Genomic DNA, 14,510 nt, shown 5'->3' with positions numbered 1-14,510 from the left:
AGAAGATACAGTTCCTATTTTTTCTTTCTGTTCTTTATAAGACAGTAACATGCACCTGGTTAAATGTAGTAACACATCTTTAGTTTCTAACGGCTTTGGCAGATGTGGGTTTCAAGTTAAGGTGACAAAGTTTTGCTGTGTTTTGAAACGCCACTAAAACTACAATCAAGGAATTTTTTTTTTAAGCATGAACATATAAGGACAGAGGTAACAGAGAGGAAGGAAACAATAACAACATTTTGAAAGCCAGAAAGCAGATGAAGTGGTAATGGAATTAATATACCTAAAAAAAGCTAAAGCCTTAGTTGGCAATGGGGAAATAAAGGCCAACCTGACACCACAGGTTCCTCAAAAGTGTCAGGAATTGGCAGTGCCGGCTGCCTTCAGAAGAGGGGAGATATGTGAGAGAGCGTATCTGCAAATCTCTAAATCCTGCGTCCTGCTCTGGTTCGCTGGGTGACTGCCCCCTCCCTGCCCTACTGTAGACTTTTATATTCTCTGGAGAGAGGAAAATCAATTATATCTGGACTGGGGACATGGGCGTGGAGATTTTGTCAGAAACGGGGTTGAGTGACTGTTTCCGGAAGGATGAATGGAGAGTTCCCCAGCACTCTGTTTTCAAAGATTCCCAGCCAAATGCTGGCAGCCAAACCTTCCCCTTTAGGCAGGAGATGGGAGAGTCTTCTCTGAGGAATCTTATCAACCGAGAGAAAAGACCCAAAGGTAGGGACATCAGGGATTCCACTTAGATCACTACACAAGGAATTTAAAAAACAAGAAGCCCATCCATATGCTCAAACCTTCCAGACAGTTTTTTGAACCTTCATTTAGTCTGAGTAAGACAAATTGTCTCTGGATCATCAAACGTCAGAGGTAAAGGGTGGGATGCCAATGACAGAGACCAAAACAAACGGAGTTAAAGAGGCAACAAGGAATAAACAAACACAAGGCAAGGAGAAGAGACACCTCTCTCCCCCGAATACCTACCAGTCTCCTCAGAGATGAAAGAAGATTTTTTATTCATGAAGCAAGAATAGATGCTTTGTTAGGAACGTTTGGATAATAACAACAACGGCAGTGTTAAAATGTTGATATTGTAGCCCAGCACAAATTATATGCTTTGTACTTACTTAAACTTTTAAATGTCTGATTCCTCCTTCCCTGTCCTCCACCATCATTTCACAAAGGACAGAGCAAGCTAGATGTAGCTAACCGATAAGTCCATAGTCTTTTTAAAGAGCCACCTAATAGTGTACTTTTGCAAAGCCCCCGTTTCAAAATAGTCTGCCACCTGAATGTTTTCCAGATGTTGTTGATCTTTTCTGAATACTTTCTGAAATGTATTATTTTCCCCTAACTCCTTCCCAATTTGAAAGTATACAGTCAGCCACTGCTCACACAAAATGTATTTTGAAGTCAGAGAGTATAAGCAGAATAAGGATACAAGGTGCTGGGGTTGTAGTCATTCATAGGATAAAACCGTTAGTAATTAGGAAAATGAATCATTAGGACTTTCAAATGTGTCCCCTTCATTGGATTACAGAATATAAGCAGGTGGGTGACATTTTTCCTGTGTGATTTTGTCTCCTTTCCTCAGTGAAGAATCATTTCTGATTGCTAGGTTTACCTGAAGAGAGCAGAGTTGTTGTAATGGTAGATAAGGAGAGTCTCATTCCTCCCGAATCAGGGCTAGTATAGTATGTTTATCATCTTCTCACCTGACAGTCATTGACCTTAGGGCCAAGGTATTTTAAAAATGTTGTTACTAAAGAAATTTCATGAATGATCAATCTGTCATGCCATTTCCTTGCAGGACTTTTAATTTCAGTATAATATTTATTGTATAACTTTTCATTTAACTTTATCAGAAAATTTACTAGGTGTTAAATCAAGAGAAAGTTGTGATCTGTTGTTATACCCACAGAAGTGTTATAATCTGAAAAAAGACAATTAAAAGTAATTTGGGGATAAATCCTCACGATTTACTTTTTTAAAAAATAATGAAAAGTATGCCTCTTTACTTAAAAACAAACCTAGTTTTGGGAATGCAAGCTGGTGCAGCCACTCTGGAAAACAGTGTGGAGGTTCCTCAAGAAACTAAAAATAGAACTACCCTACGACCCAGCAATTGCACTACTAGGCATTTACCCATGGGATACAGGTGTGCTGTTTCGAAGGGACACATGCACCCCCATGTTTACAGCAGCACTATCAACAATAGCCAAAGTATGGCAAGAGCCCAAATGTCCATCGGTGGATGGATGGATAAAGAAGATGTGGTATATATATGTACAACGGAGTATTACTCAGCAATCAAAAAGAATGAAATCTTACCATTTGCAACTACATGGATGGAACTGGAGGGGATCATGCTAAGTGAAATTAGTCAGAGAAAGACAAAAATCATATGACTTCACTCATATGAGGACTTTAAGAGACAAAACAGATGAACATAAGGGAAGGGAAACAAAAATAATATAAAAACAGGGAGGGGGACGAAACAGAAGAGACTCATAAATCTGGAGAACGAACAGGGTTACTGGAGGGGTTGTGGGAGGGGGGACGGGCCAAATGGGTGAGGGGCACTAAGGCATCTGCTCCTGAAATCACTGTTGTACTATATGCTAACCAATTTGGATGTAAATTTAAGAAAATAAAATTTAAAAAAGATAATAAACCTAGTTAAAAAAAAAAAGATGGAAGGATGAATTAAAGCTGAAAAGAGGTGAACGTGTATCAGTGATTGAAAATAATTCCAGTTGATCAAAGAATATTTAATTATAGTGAGCATGCTTTTCCAGTGGATAAGAACAATGATACAAAAGAGGGTACTGGTAATCAGAAAAATAAAAACTAAAACAAGTACTATTTTTCACCCACTGGGATTAGCAGAATACCTGAATTCAGACAGAATTGCGTGTTGAGAAAGATGAGGGGAATTGCTTACTGGCACCTGATGCAACCGGCCACCCCTGGTGTGCTCCAGAAGGTCTGATAAAATGGAGAGTACCTGACCTGCCCCGAGAGATGCCAGCTTTTGTTCCATAAAAGGTTTATATGGGAAGAGATGTATTGCAGGAAAATATATAACAGTGAAAAATTATAAATTTAAATGTCCATCAGAGGACTTGGATAAATAGAATATTGGCACCTCTGTGCAGGAGAATAATACACAGCAGAAATGAATTACGTATCAGCATTAGCTTTAAGATAAGCAGTATCAGGTGAGAAAAGCTATAGCACGAGACCACTTGAAATTTTAAAAACAAAACATTTTTATATGTGGGTTGTTGTTTTTTTAAGAGAGGTGTACATAAGTATGCAAAAGTATTAAAATAAGGATTAGCAGACACACACCAGATTGAGTAGTGGTTTGCAAGAATGGTGGAAGGGATTGGCATGGGGACAGCTATCAGGGAGAGAAGAGCAGTTGTCTTATCTATAACACGTTGATTATTTCTGTCTTTTAATTTAAAACAAAAGACTCCATAGTTGTGTTTTACTTTCATAAGTTTTATGAACTGTGAAAACCGGGAGGCCAATGTGGAAAATTTTTAACAGAATTAATTATAGTGAGAAATATGAGTGATTGCTGCAGTGATTGCCTTTGGTGCAGTTCTTAATTTCAAAATAAAAGTTATTATAGGGAATACATAGTCACTGGAGAACACCCAGGAAATGTGAACATAAATTAGCACCAGTAATCCGCCGAGAGATAATCACCATTAATATTCTGATGTGTATTGTGTGTCCTTTCAGAATTTGGTACTTAATAGTATACACAGTGAGTTATGTTGTTGTTCCAAGTATGGACTCGCACTGGTTTTATCTTTTTTCATTCTTATTTTAAATATCTTTCTTGATCAGTAAATACTATGTTTTAACCCCACCTCTGCTACATACTAGTAACTTACCCTCTCCTTCTGTTTTTTATACCAGCTACATTCTCTGGTTTTTTATATATGCAGTAATGTGTTTAGCAAGTACTTACTATGTGCCAGACTTTGTTCTGTGTACTTATATATGCTACCTCATGTAATCCTCAATAGCCCTGTGAGGTATATCCTATTATTATCCCCATTTACTTATAAAGAAACGGGTTTAGAGAGATCAAGTAACCTGGCGCTGACACTTTGGTGTCAGAGTATATTCCTTTACACGTTGCTGCTTCTCCAGCTTAGTCTTTTCAATACCTCAAGTGGGCTCTTAATGTAATACAGCAGCCATACTTTTTTTTAAGATTGTTCGTTCTTCCTTTCTCCTAGAGGGTGTCTTACCTTCTCTATCCTCAAACCTGCAACACCTCTCCAAGAACAGTCAGCTGATTTCCTTGCCTGTGATTTCATTGAGAAAATTAGAAGCACCCACCACATCTGCCCACCCGCCTATGTTCATGCTCAATTTTTCTGCCTTATCACTAGGAGTGAAAGCCAACCCTTCCTTTTCATATGCTAGATCCCTGTCTTATTTCCCCTACTCACTGACATCTTTGGAGTAAATCTCCCCTATTCATCTTCAGCTTTTCCTTTTCTACTGGATTTTCTTTCATTTAGAAGATCTTCCTTATAATGCACATTTGGCAGAATGTTGACAATTGTTGAATCTAGGTGGAGATTGTAGGGTGATTATTGTAATATTCTTTCAACTTTATGCTTAAAAATTTCTTAATAAAAAGTTATGGAGGACCCATCCTTGATTCTGCTTCCCCCTCAAGTTATCACCTCATTTTTCTATTCTTTACAGTAAACCTTGACAAAAGAGTTGTTGATATTCACTCTGTAATTTCTCTTCTTCCCTTTTATTGTGGATCCCACCTGGTCAGGATTTTGTCCCAATACTCCACTGAAATACTTCTTAGTGAGTCCAGTGGTTAGATTTACAGTCTCCATCTGTTTGTACTGTCAGAAACATATTCTGCAGTTGATCATACCCTTCTCCGATGAAACCCATCCTTAATCCCTTGCTACTCAGAATCTGGTCTGAGTAGCGTCTGTACCACTTGGGAGCCTTTTAGGAATGCTGAGTTTTAGAGGTGCCTGGGTGGCTCAGTCAGTTAAGCATCTGATTCTTGATTTAGGCTCAGGTCATGATCTCACAGTTTGTGAGTTCAAGCCCCACCATGAGTCTCTGTGCTGACAGAGCAGAGCCTGCTTGGGATTCTGTCTCCCTCTCTGCCCCTCACATGCTGTCTCTCTCTCTGTCTCTCAAAAATAAATAAACATTAAGAAGTATTAGTGAAAATGACATTTAAAAAAAATTGTTTTTAATGTTTATTCATTCTTGAGACAGAGACAGAGCATGAACGGGGGAGGGTCAGAGAGAGGGGGAGACACAGAATCCGAAGCAGGCTCCAGGCTCTGAGCTGTCAGCACAGAGCCCGACGCGGGGCTCGAACTCACGAACCGCGAGATCATGACCTGAGCCGAAGTCGGAGGCTCAACCGACTGAGCCACCTAGGTGCCCCGCGAAATGACATTTAAAAAAAGAAATGCTGAGTTTTAGGTGCTACCCCAGATCTTCTGAATTAGAGACTATATTTTAGCAAAGTCCCTAAATGATTTGGATGCATATTAAAATTTGAGAAACACCCTTCTCCTGATTTTCCTTCTACTTCTCCTTTGTAGCTAGTTCTTCCTCAACGCTTGAACCTTGCTGAATGTTGGAACTCTGCAGGAATCTCCATTCTCTTGGTGATCTCATCCAGTTTCATGGCTTAAAATACTGTTCAGTTACCACTTATATGCCCATCACCATCCAACTCACTTCCTCCGAACTCCAAACTGTCCTATCCAGCTGTCTGCTCCACATTGCTTGACTGTCTAATGGACATCTCATATTTAGCGTGTCTCCTACTGAGGACTTGACCTTTTTCCTCAAGCCTGCTCTTCCTACAGTCCTTTCATCTTAGTAACTGGCAACTCTGTTCTGTCAGCTGCTTATGTCAACATTTTGTAGTTATCTTTGACTCCTCTCTTGTTGGCACACCATACACCCAGCCTATTATCTCCTGTTCACTCTGTCTTTAAAGTGTATCTAGAGGGGTGCCTGGGTGGCTTAGTCAGTTAAGTGTCTGACTTTGGCTCAGGTCTCGATATCATGGCTCGTGAATTCAAACCCTGCATTGGGCTCTCAGCGCAGAGGCCACTTCGATTCTCCTGTCTGCCTTTCTCTCTGCCCCTCCCCTACTCGCACATGTGCTCACACTCTCTCTCTCTCAAAGATAAGCATTAAAAAAAAAATTTTTTTTTTAAATCCTGTTTTCATTTTTGGGGCAGCTGGGGGGCTCAGTCATTTGAGCGTCTGACTTCAGCTTGGGTCATGATCTCACGATTCATGGGTTCACACCTACTTTGGGCTGTGCACTGACAACACAGAGCCTGTTTTGGATTCTCTGTCTCCCTCTCTCTCTGCTGCTTCCCTGCTCATGTGCTCTCTCTCAAAAATAAACAGGGGCGCCTGGGTGGCTCAGTCGGTTGAGCGTCTGACTTCGGCTCAGGTCATGATCTCGCGGTCTGTGAGTTCAAGCCCTGTGTCGGGCTCTGTGCTGACAGCTCAGAGCCTGGAGCCTGCTTCGGATTCTGTGTCTCCCTCTCTCTCTGCCCCTCCCCCAGTTGCACTCGCTCGCTCGCTCTCTGTCAAAAATAAACATTTAAAAATAAGTAAACATTGAAAAATTAAAAGAAAAACATATACCTAGAATCTGACAAATTCTTATCTCCTATTCTGCCGTTCACTCTGATTCAAGCCACCATTAACTCTTGGCTGGCTTAGTGCTCTTCTTCCACCCTTACCTACCTTCAGGTTATTATTGTTCAGCACCCAGAGTCTTTTTTGAGACTTAACTCAGGTTATGTTGCTCCTCTGGCCTCCCAGCGTCTCACATTTCACTCAGAAAGAAAGCCAAAGTCCTTACAATAGTTCCTCAAGGTAACCACCACCACAATCTCTCTGCTTTCGTATTACCTCTCAATTCATTTACTGCTCTTCCTTCTTGCTCCCTCTGTTGCAAGCCAGTTTGCCCTCTTGCCACTCTTAGAATTTGGGAAGCACATGCCTCCCTTAGGGCCTTGCCCTCGCTAGTTCCTTTGCCTTCTATGCTCTTATCCCATATCTGCATGACTCTCTCCCTCCCCTCCTTTCAGGCTTTCATCAAAAGGTCCTTTGAAAAGAGGCCCTCCCTGCCCTAAAATCACAACCCCCTGCCAACTCATCATTTCCTGTCCCCCCACTCACAGAATACTGACACATCTTTTTTCTTTTCCATCTTCTGTACTAAAATGTAAGCACCTTGAGGTAGGACTTTTCCGCTTTATCTTCAAGACTTAGAACAGTTGTTGCTTAGCACATAGTGGGCTTTCAGTAAACACGTGTTAAAAGAAAGAAGAAACCCTTTCACAGGTGCCCGGCTGGCTCAGTTGGTTAAGTGTCTTACTTTGGCTCAGGTCATGATCTCACGGTTCTTGGTTTTAAGCCCCGCATCATACTGTGTGCTGCCAGCATGGAGCCTGCTTTGGATTCTCCCTCTCTCTCTCTCTCTCTGTCTCTCTCTCTCTGTCTCTCTCTCCTTCTGTCCCTCCCCCACTGATACTCCCTCTCTCAAAAATAAATAAACATTAAAAAAATTTTTTTTAGAAGGAACCCCTTCAAGGTAATCATTATTACCTCCATTTTTTAGGTTAGGAATCTAAAGCTAAAAGGGATTATGTAAATGTACCTAAGGTCATATGGCTAGTAAGTGATGCAGTTGGAATTCAAAACCCATGCCCTTTCCACTCTGTCCCTCTGGTTATGTTGCTTACCTCTTCCTGGCTCTGGTTTTCCCATTAGTATAAGTGCAATTATTGCTGTTTTGCTTGCCTCCCAGAGAAACACAAAGTGGTTTTTTTTTGTTGTTGTGTTGGGTTTTTTTGCAGTGATGCAAAAAAAGTGTTGTTTTTTTTGCAGTGATGCAAAAATATCCTGAAAACTTTAAAAGGCTGTATGTGTACATGAGGGTGGTAGAAATTTTTTTCTTATAGAAGTTTTACAGTTTTTGCTTTTAGTTTTAGGTCTTAAATCCACTTTAGATTGATTTTTGAGTTTGGAATGAGATGAGGGTTGAAGATTTTTTTTCTCCATATGGATATCCCAGCAGTATTTGTTGAAATGACTATCCTTTCCTCCACTGAGTTACCTTGATTTTATAAAAAAAAAAATAATTATGCTTCTGATTTTGGACTTGTGTTTGAAATGAACTTTTAGAAAGAATAATAGGGTTTTTGCTGTTCCATCAGTACCATGATATTCCATGTTTGTAAAACATTCCCACTTATTATTTTTAGGCCAATGTTTTACTTAGAAGGTTTGATTTTCCAAGGGGGATTATACCCTCTCTAATGCAGGTCCCAGCTAGGAAACAAAAAACACATAGAAGTATCATATTCATTGATTAGGAGATTCAATATTATTAAGATGTCTTCCTTCCCAAATTGATCTGTAGATTTCATTTTAACCCCAGTCAAAATATCAGCAGGCTTTTCTGTAGAAATTAACAAGTTGATCATAAAATGTACTTGGAAATGCAATGGCTAGAATAGTCAAGACAGTTTTTGCAAAGTTGAAGGACTTCTAGTGTCAGATTTCAGAACTTTGTATAAAGCCACAAGGCCATGTGATGTTGGCATAAGAATGGTCATATAAATCAACAAAACAGAATAGAAGGCCTAGAAATATATCCGTAAGTCTATGGTCAGTTGATTTTTTTTTTAACAAGATGTCAAGGCAATTCATGTGGAAAAGGTAGTCCTGTCAACAAATATTGCTGGAACAAATGGATTTCCAGAAATAAATAAACAAATAAACACACGATTAACCCTTACGCAACACAAGACATTAATATTAACTTGAAATAGATTAAAGACTAAAAGTTGAAAATCTAGACGTTCTAGAAGAAACATTGGGGAAAATCTTTATAGCCTAAAGAAAGACAAAGATTTCTTAGGATACAAAAAGTAAGGATCATACGAGAAAAAATTCATAAATCGGACTTCATCAAAATTTAAACCTTTGCTTTTTGAAGACACTGTTAAAAATGAAAAGATAAGCCACAGATTTTTTTTTTGATAAGCCACAGATTTTAAGAAAATATTTGTAACATACATTATCTGATTAAAAGACTTGTATCTAAACCATACAAGAACTCTTAGAACTCAGTAGTTAAGACAAAGTATCCAACAAAAAGAGTGGGCAAAAGATTGGAGTACTTTATTTAAAAGGCATAAGAATGGCAAATGAACATGTGCAAAGATGTTCAACATCAGTAGACATTAGGGGAGGTAAATTAAAACTCCAAGACACCACTCACTACACACCCACTAGAATTCTTACCATCAAAACCAGCCATTCCGATTATTGGCAAGGTTGCAGAGCAGCTAGAACTCTTACATGTTGCTGGTAAGGATCTTAAATGGGACAACCACTTTGGCAGTTTCTTTTAAAGTTAAAAAAACCACATGAGCAATCCTAGTCTTAGTTATTTACCCAAAAGAAGTGAAAGCATAAGTCAACAACAGAGACTTGTATTGAATGTTCATAGTATCTTATTCATAATTGCCAAAAATCAGGAACAACCCAAATGTCCAAGGGCTAAATGGTTAGGTTGTGGTATGTCCATACTCTGTAATACTGCATGCAGCCAGTGTGTGAATCTTAGAATCATTATGTTGAGCAAAAGAAGCCATAGATTTTTTTTATGTGATGTTCTAGACAAGGCAAAACTAATCTCTAGTGACAGAAATCATTATCAGTGGTTGCCTGAGCTGAAGAGGGTGTTAATTAATTGCAGAAATACATGAAGAAAGTTTTGGGGGTGATGGATATTCTTCATGTTGATTATGGCTGGTCGTTATACAAGTATATATATATTTGGCAAAACTCAAACCGTACATAAAATTGGGTGCATCCTGTGTTGTAGACAAGTTATACCTTAATAAGTTTGATTTTTTTTTAATGCGATAGAAACCAAAAACTACATAAAAATGGATTTTAGGCCACTCAGAGCACAACACAGCTGGAAAAGGTGTGAACTTCACTTCTTACGTATTTTAATTATTTTATTTTATTTTTTTATTAATTTTTTTTTAACATTTGTTCATTTTTGAGAGACAGAGTATGAGTGGGGAAGGGGCAGAGAGAGAGGGAGACATAGAATCTGAAGCAGGCTCCAGGCTCTGAGCTGTCAGCACAGAGCCCAGCTTGGGGCTTGAACTCACAAACACGAGATCATCACCTGAGCCAAAGTTGGATGCTTAACCGACTGAGCCACCCAGGTGCCTGATATTTTAATTATTTTAAAGTATAAATGATTGTTGACTGCAGAGGAGTAGCAGAGTCTCATTCCCTTCAGTCTTACTCACTTTGCACAGTGTGGTTATGAGGAGAGTGGAGAGCATCAAAGTAGAAGGGACACTGTAATTGAAATTGTTTGGATCAAATATTGTCACCACCCTCATGCATGTTAGTCCCGTCAGCTGCCACACCCTCCGTAGGTTTCTGGGGAGAGATTCAGCTTGCTACGTGAAGTCTAATGAACATTTTTGAAATTGTGTACCATTTGGTGAAACGGGATTCAAATGTTAATGTCTTGGAAGCCAGTTCTTTGGTTTTAGAAACAGTTGAAAATACAAGAAAAGAATAGTGAACTTCAGTGAGAGACACTTGGGACTGTTACAAACAGGCAACACGGATAAATCAGGCAAATACTACAGCAAATGTAGCCTTAGTGATTACATTTCAGCAAAGCATTTGAGGGATAATTCTCATGATGGCGTTGAGGAGAGGATCAAGAGATGTAAACGCATGGAGAATTGGACTAGGTTCATAAGTGTATAACGATCATCATCCCCGAAGCTATTAAGCTGAAGGAGATTTTTGTTTCATTCTGCTCCTGAGTATGACTAGCATGTTTACACATAACTTAGGTGAGGGCATCAAGAGCACACTGATCTTTTAAAACTTATTTTTTAATGAAAACTAAAATTTCAATCAGCTGAGATTATAGGCCACGTCTACAAGATAAGACATCTTACCCAAGGTCAGAAAAGAAAGATACACATACAAATATAGGATGGGGAAACTGTTGTGTAGGAGCAGTGCAAGAACAACCCTGTAGGGTTGGAACTGAATATAATTTTAATAGAAGTCTGTAGAGTGACTGGGGCTGCCATAATACTCTCAATAATGGCTGATATAATTTTTTAGCCCACATAAGGAAGATGAAGATGAATTAAATTTTGTTTTGTTTTTTTAGATTCCACATCTAAGTGAGAGCATATGGTATTTGGATTGCCCTGTCTGACTTGTTTCATTGCAGATAATGCCCTCAGGGTCCATCCATGTTGTTGCAAACAGCAGGATACCCTTTTTTGTGGCTGTATAATATTCATGTGTGTGTGTGTGTGTATGTGTGACATTTTCTTTATTCACTCATGAACACTAAGTTGTTTCTGTATCTTTGCTATTGTGAAGAATGCTGCAGTAAACATGAGAGCCTGGTTTAAATTCTTTTGGGTATATACCCAGAAATGGGATTACCAGATCATATGATAATCCTATTTTTAAGTTTTTCTGAGGAGCTTGCATACTGTTTTCCATAGTGGCTGTACCAGTTTACATTCTCTTCAACAGTGTACCCTTGAAAGAGTTCCCTTTTTTCTGCATTCTTGTCACCACATGCTGTTTCTTGTTTTTTTGATAATAGCCATGCTAACAGGTATGAGGTGATAGTTCATTGTGGTTTTGATTTGCATTTCCCTGATGATGAATGATGCTGGACACCTTTTCATGTACCTGTTGGCCATCTGTATGTTTTCTTTGGGAAAATGTCTGTTTTTTAATCAGTTTGGGATTTTTGCTATTGAGTTCTACAAGTTCTTTATATTTTTTGGATATTCGCTTATTAGATATATGACTTGCAAATATTTTCTCCCATTTGGTAGGTTGCCTTTTCATTTTGTTGGTGGTCTGTGCCGTTTGCTGTGCAGAAGCTTTTTCGTTTGACGTAGTCCCAGTTGTTTATTTTTGCTTTTGTTGCCTTTGTTTTTGGTGTCAAATCAAAAAAAAAAAAAAAAAATGATTATCAAGACTGATGTCAAGGACTTTGCTACCTATTTTGTTTTCCCTAGAAGTTTTATGGTTTCAGGTCTTATGTTCAAGGAGAAAATTAAGATGAGAGTCGCTCTAGTTTGTGTTGATCGGATCAAATCTAGAGTATTGTATTTACTCTTGAGGCATCATATTAAGCTCTTAAAAGAATGTTAAAAACCTGAATCTTGGATAATAGCTTGAAAGAAGTAGCATAGAGAACAAATTTTACGAGATGATTTGCCCAGCTTTCAGATTAAATGATTCTGTAGGTGGATACTTTTGCTTCAAGGAAGGAAACTCCCAAGGGAAACCTATCAAGAAGATGTGATACTCATTTAGTTTATAGCATGTTTTTTTCTTTCTTGCTACTTTTATAAACCTATAAGGTTCTCTTTAACATCTTTGAAAAGTTAAGAAGGGAGTCCAATTTGACTGCTTTAAATAATGGATAGACTTCTGTATAATCTATAGTAAAGTTAATTTATTCTTGTTCCCCTCCCTACCCTCAACCAGTAAAGGATTACCCAAGGATAAGGGGGTGCTATTTCAGGTTGCAGCTGTATATGACTTTGGCCTGTGTTAGATTTATATTGTCCACCTTCTACTAGGGTTATATCACTAGCTCAGCACTTGTATTTATATCTTGTTAATTATCTAGTACTTTCCCAGTCAGAATTTTTTTCTCCCCTCAACCCTCTGATTACATTTCTATTTACTTTATTCTTGCTATATTTCTTTGTATCAGATTCGTTGAAAAAATTGACAACATCAGGAACACCTTTATCTTCTCTTATAACTTAATCATGCTGCCATATAGTTCATTTTTACCACCCATTTGTTGTTGTGTTTAATTTCAAAGAAAACAATCTCTTTTCAAAGACCAACACTTTTTCTGTGCATTAAATACCAGATCTCTGACCAAAGCACCAAGCTCCGCCACTGAGCACCATCACCATTTGTTCCCCTTTCTTTCTGAAGAGGAGACAAGGTCTCCCCATCTTGAAAAAGCATTTGATTGAGGCCCCTTTTTCTCCATCTGTACCTCTCTCTGTCACTGCAGAACTTTTTAAGCAAATGAGACCCATGAATGACATCATGTTTTCCTTTAACATAAGAGAGAGCGGGTGATATAGTGAGATTGAGTTTAAGAAGTCATGACAACAAGAAAACTTTAAAATGCAGTAATCTATGCAGGAAGTAAACTGATATGAGAGAGAAATTGGAAGAGAAGGGGTTACTTTGTATAAACAGTAGTTTGAAATGAAAATTTTGTCTGAGAGGAAAGTTTCAAAATCTTGATCTCTGGGAGAATGAGGAAGTTTAAATGAAGATGTAAAAGCATAAATAAAGCTTAATCATTGTAAATCTTCCATTTTTAACTGTTTATTACATAATTTTGATTATACCATTTAGACTTTAAAGTGTCATTTTAAAGCAAAATTTGTTTCCTAATGGTCATTGTCAAATTTCAGAAGTCTCCTGTATCTTTTCTCTGTAGTATTAAATGAAGAAAAATAACTTTGACTAGAATATTATATGCATTTCATTGTAGTTGACTCAACAGACATGTTGAATACTTACCATATGCCAGGCACTGTGCTAGGCCCTGGAGATTAAACAGAAGTAAAGTAGGCAGAGCCCTTTCCCTCAGTGAACTCAAGCAGTTTTTAGGGGTAACAGATAATTTAAATCTATCATCGACTTTAAAATAGACTCACTGTGGATGTTATATAGCACGTTTCCTCCTCACTATTTTTGTCTGTTTTGAAAATTTATTCTGTATTACTTAATTTTCTCTTATTATATGCTATTTTAAACTAATCAACAATAGGATTATTTACTGTGGCCATTGGTAGCTAATTTAAGATTAACATGTCTGGTAAAGCTCCTCTGTATTTTTAAGAAGGTATTTTAGGGATGCCTGGCTGGTTCAGTTGGTGGAACATGCGGCTCTTAATCAGGGTTATGAGTTCAAGCCCCGGAGATTACTTAAAAATAAAATCTTCAAAAAAAAAAAAAAAAAAGGTATTTTAGTAATGTATACTACTACCTTTAAAATGGTTTTATCAATCAAATCTTCATATTCTGGTGGAATTTACATTCTGAAAAGAAAACCAAAGGCACAGAGGGAAAAATACATGAATCAAGCTGTTAAATAATTACTACATAAGTGAACACTGAAAGATCACTTTCAGTTGAGTTAATCATGGAAAAGCTTCATTCAGAAGTTAGAGTGAGTGTTCAGTCTTAAAGGATAGGAATGAATGGGGGAGAATAGAATGAAAGTTCATTTGGGGATGGGTTTGGGAGGGGAGCATTGATCACAGAGGTGGGATTAAATATCAATGTCTGTTGAAAAGACACGGATAAATAGGCTTGGCTGGAGT

The 14,510-nt window shown here is 38.2% G+C and overlaps 1 protein-coding gene across 5 annotated transcripts in view; it reads left to right on the top strand.

Moving 5' to 3' along the window:
• Window positions 1-14,510, top strand: part of BRAF (B-Raf proto-oncogene, serine/threonine kinase) — a 174,685-nt gene that overhangs the window by 129,852 nt on the left and 30,323 nt on the right. The gene's annotated exons all lie outside the window — the stretch shown is intronic.

The sequence above is a fragment of the Leopardus geoffroyi genome, chromosome A2 (genome assembly GCF_018350155.1).
Source record: "Leopardus geoffroyi isolate Oge1 chromosome A2, O.geoffroyi_Oge1_pat1.0, whole genome shotgun sequence".
NCBI lineage: Eukaryota > Metazoa > Chordata > Mammalia > Carnivora > Felidae > Leopardus > Leopardus geoffroyi.
Note: the sequence above shows the minus strand (reverse complement) of the source record. Positions and strands in the feature narration are given on the sequence as shown.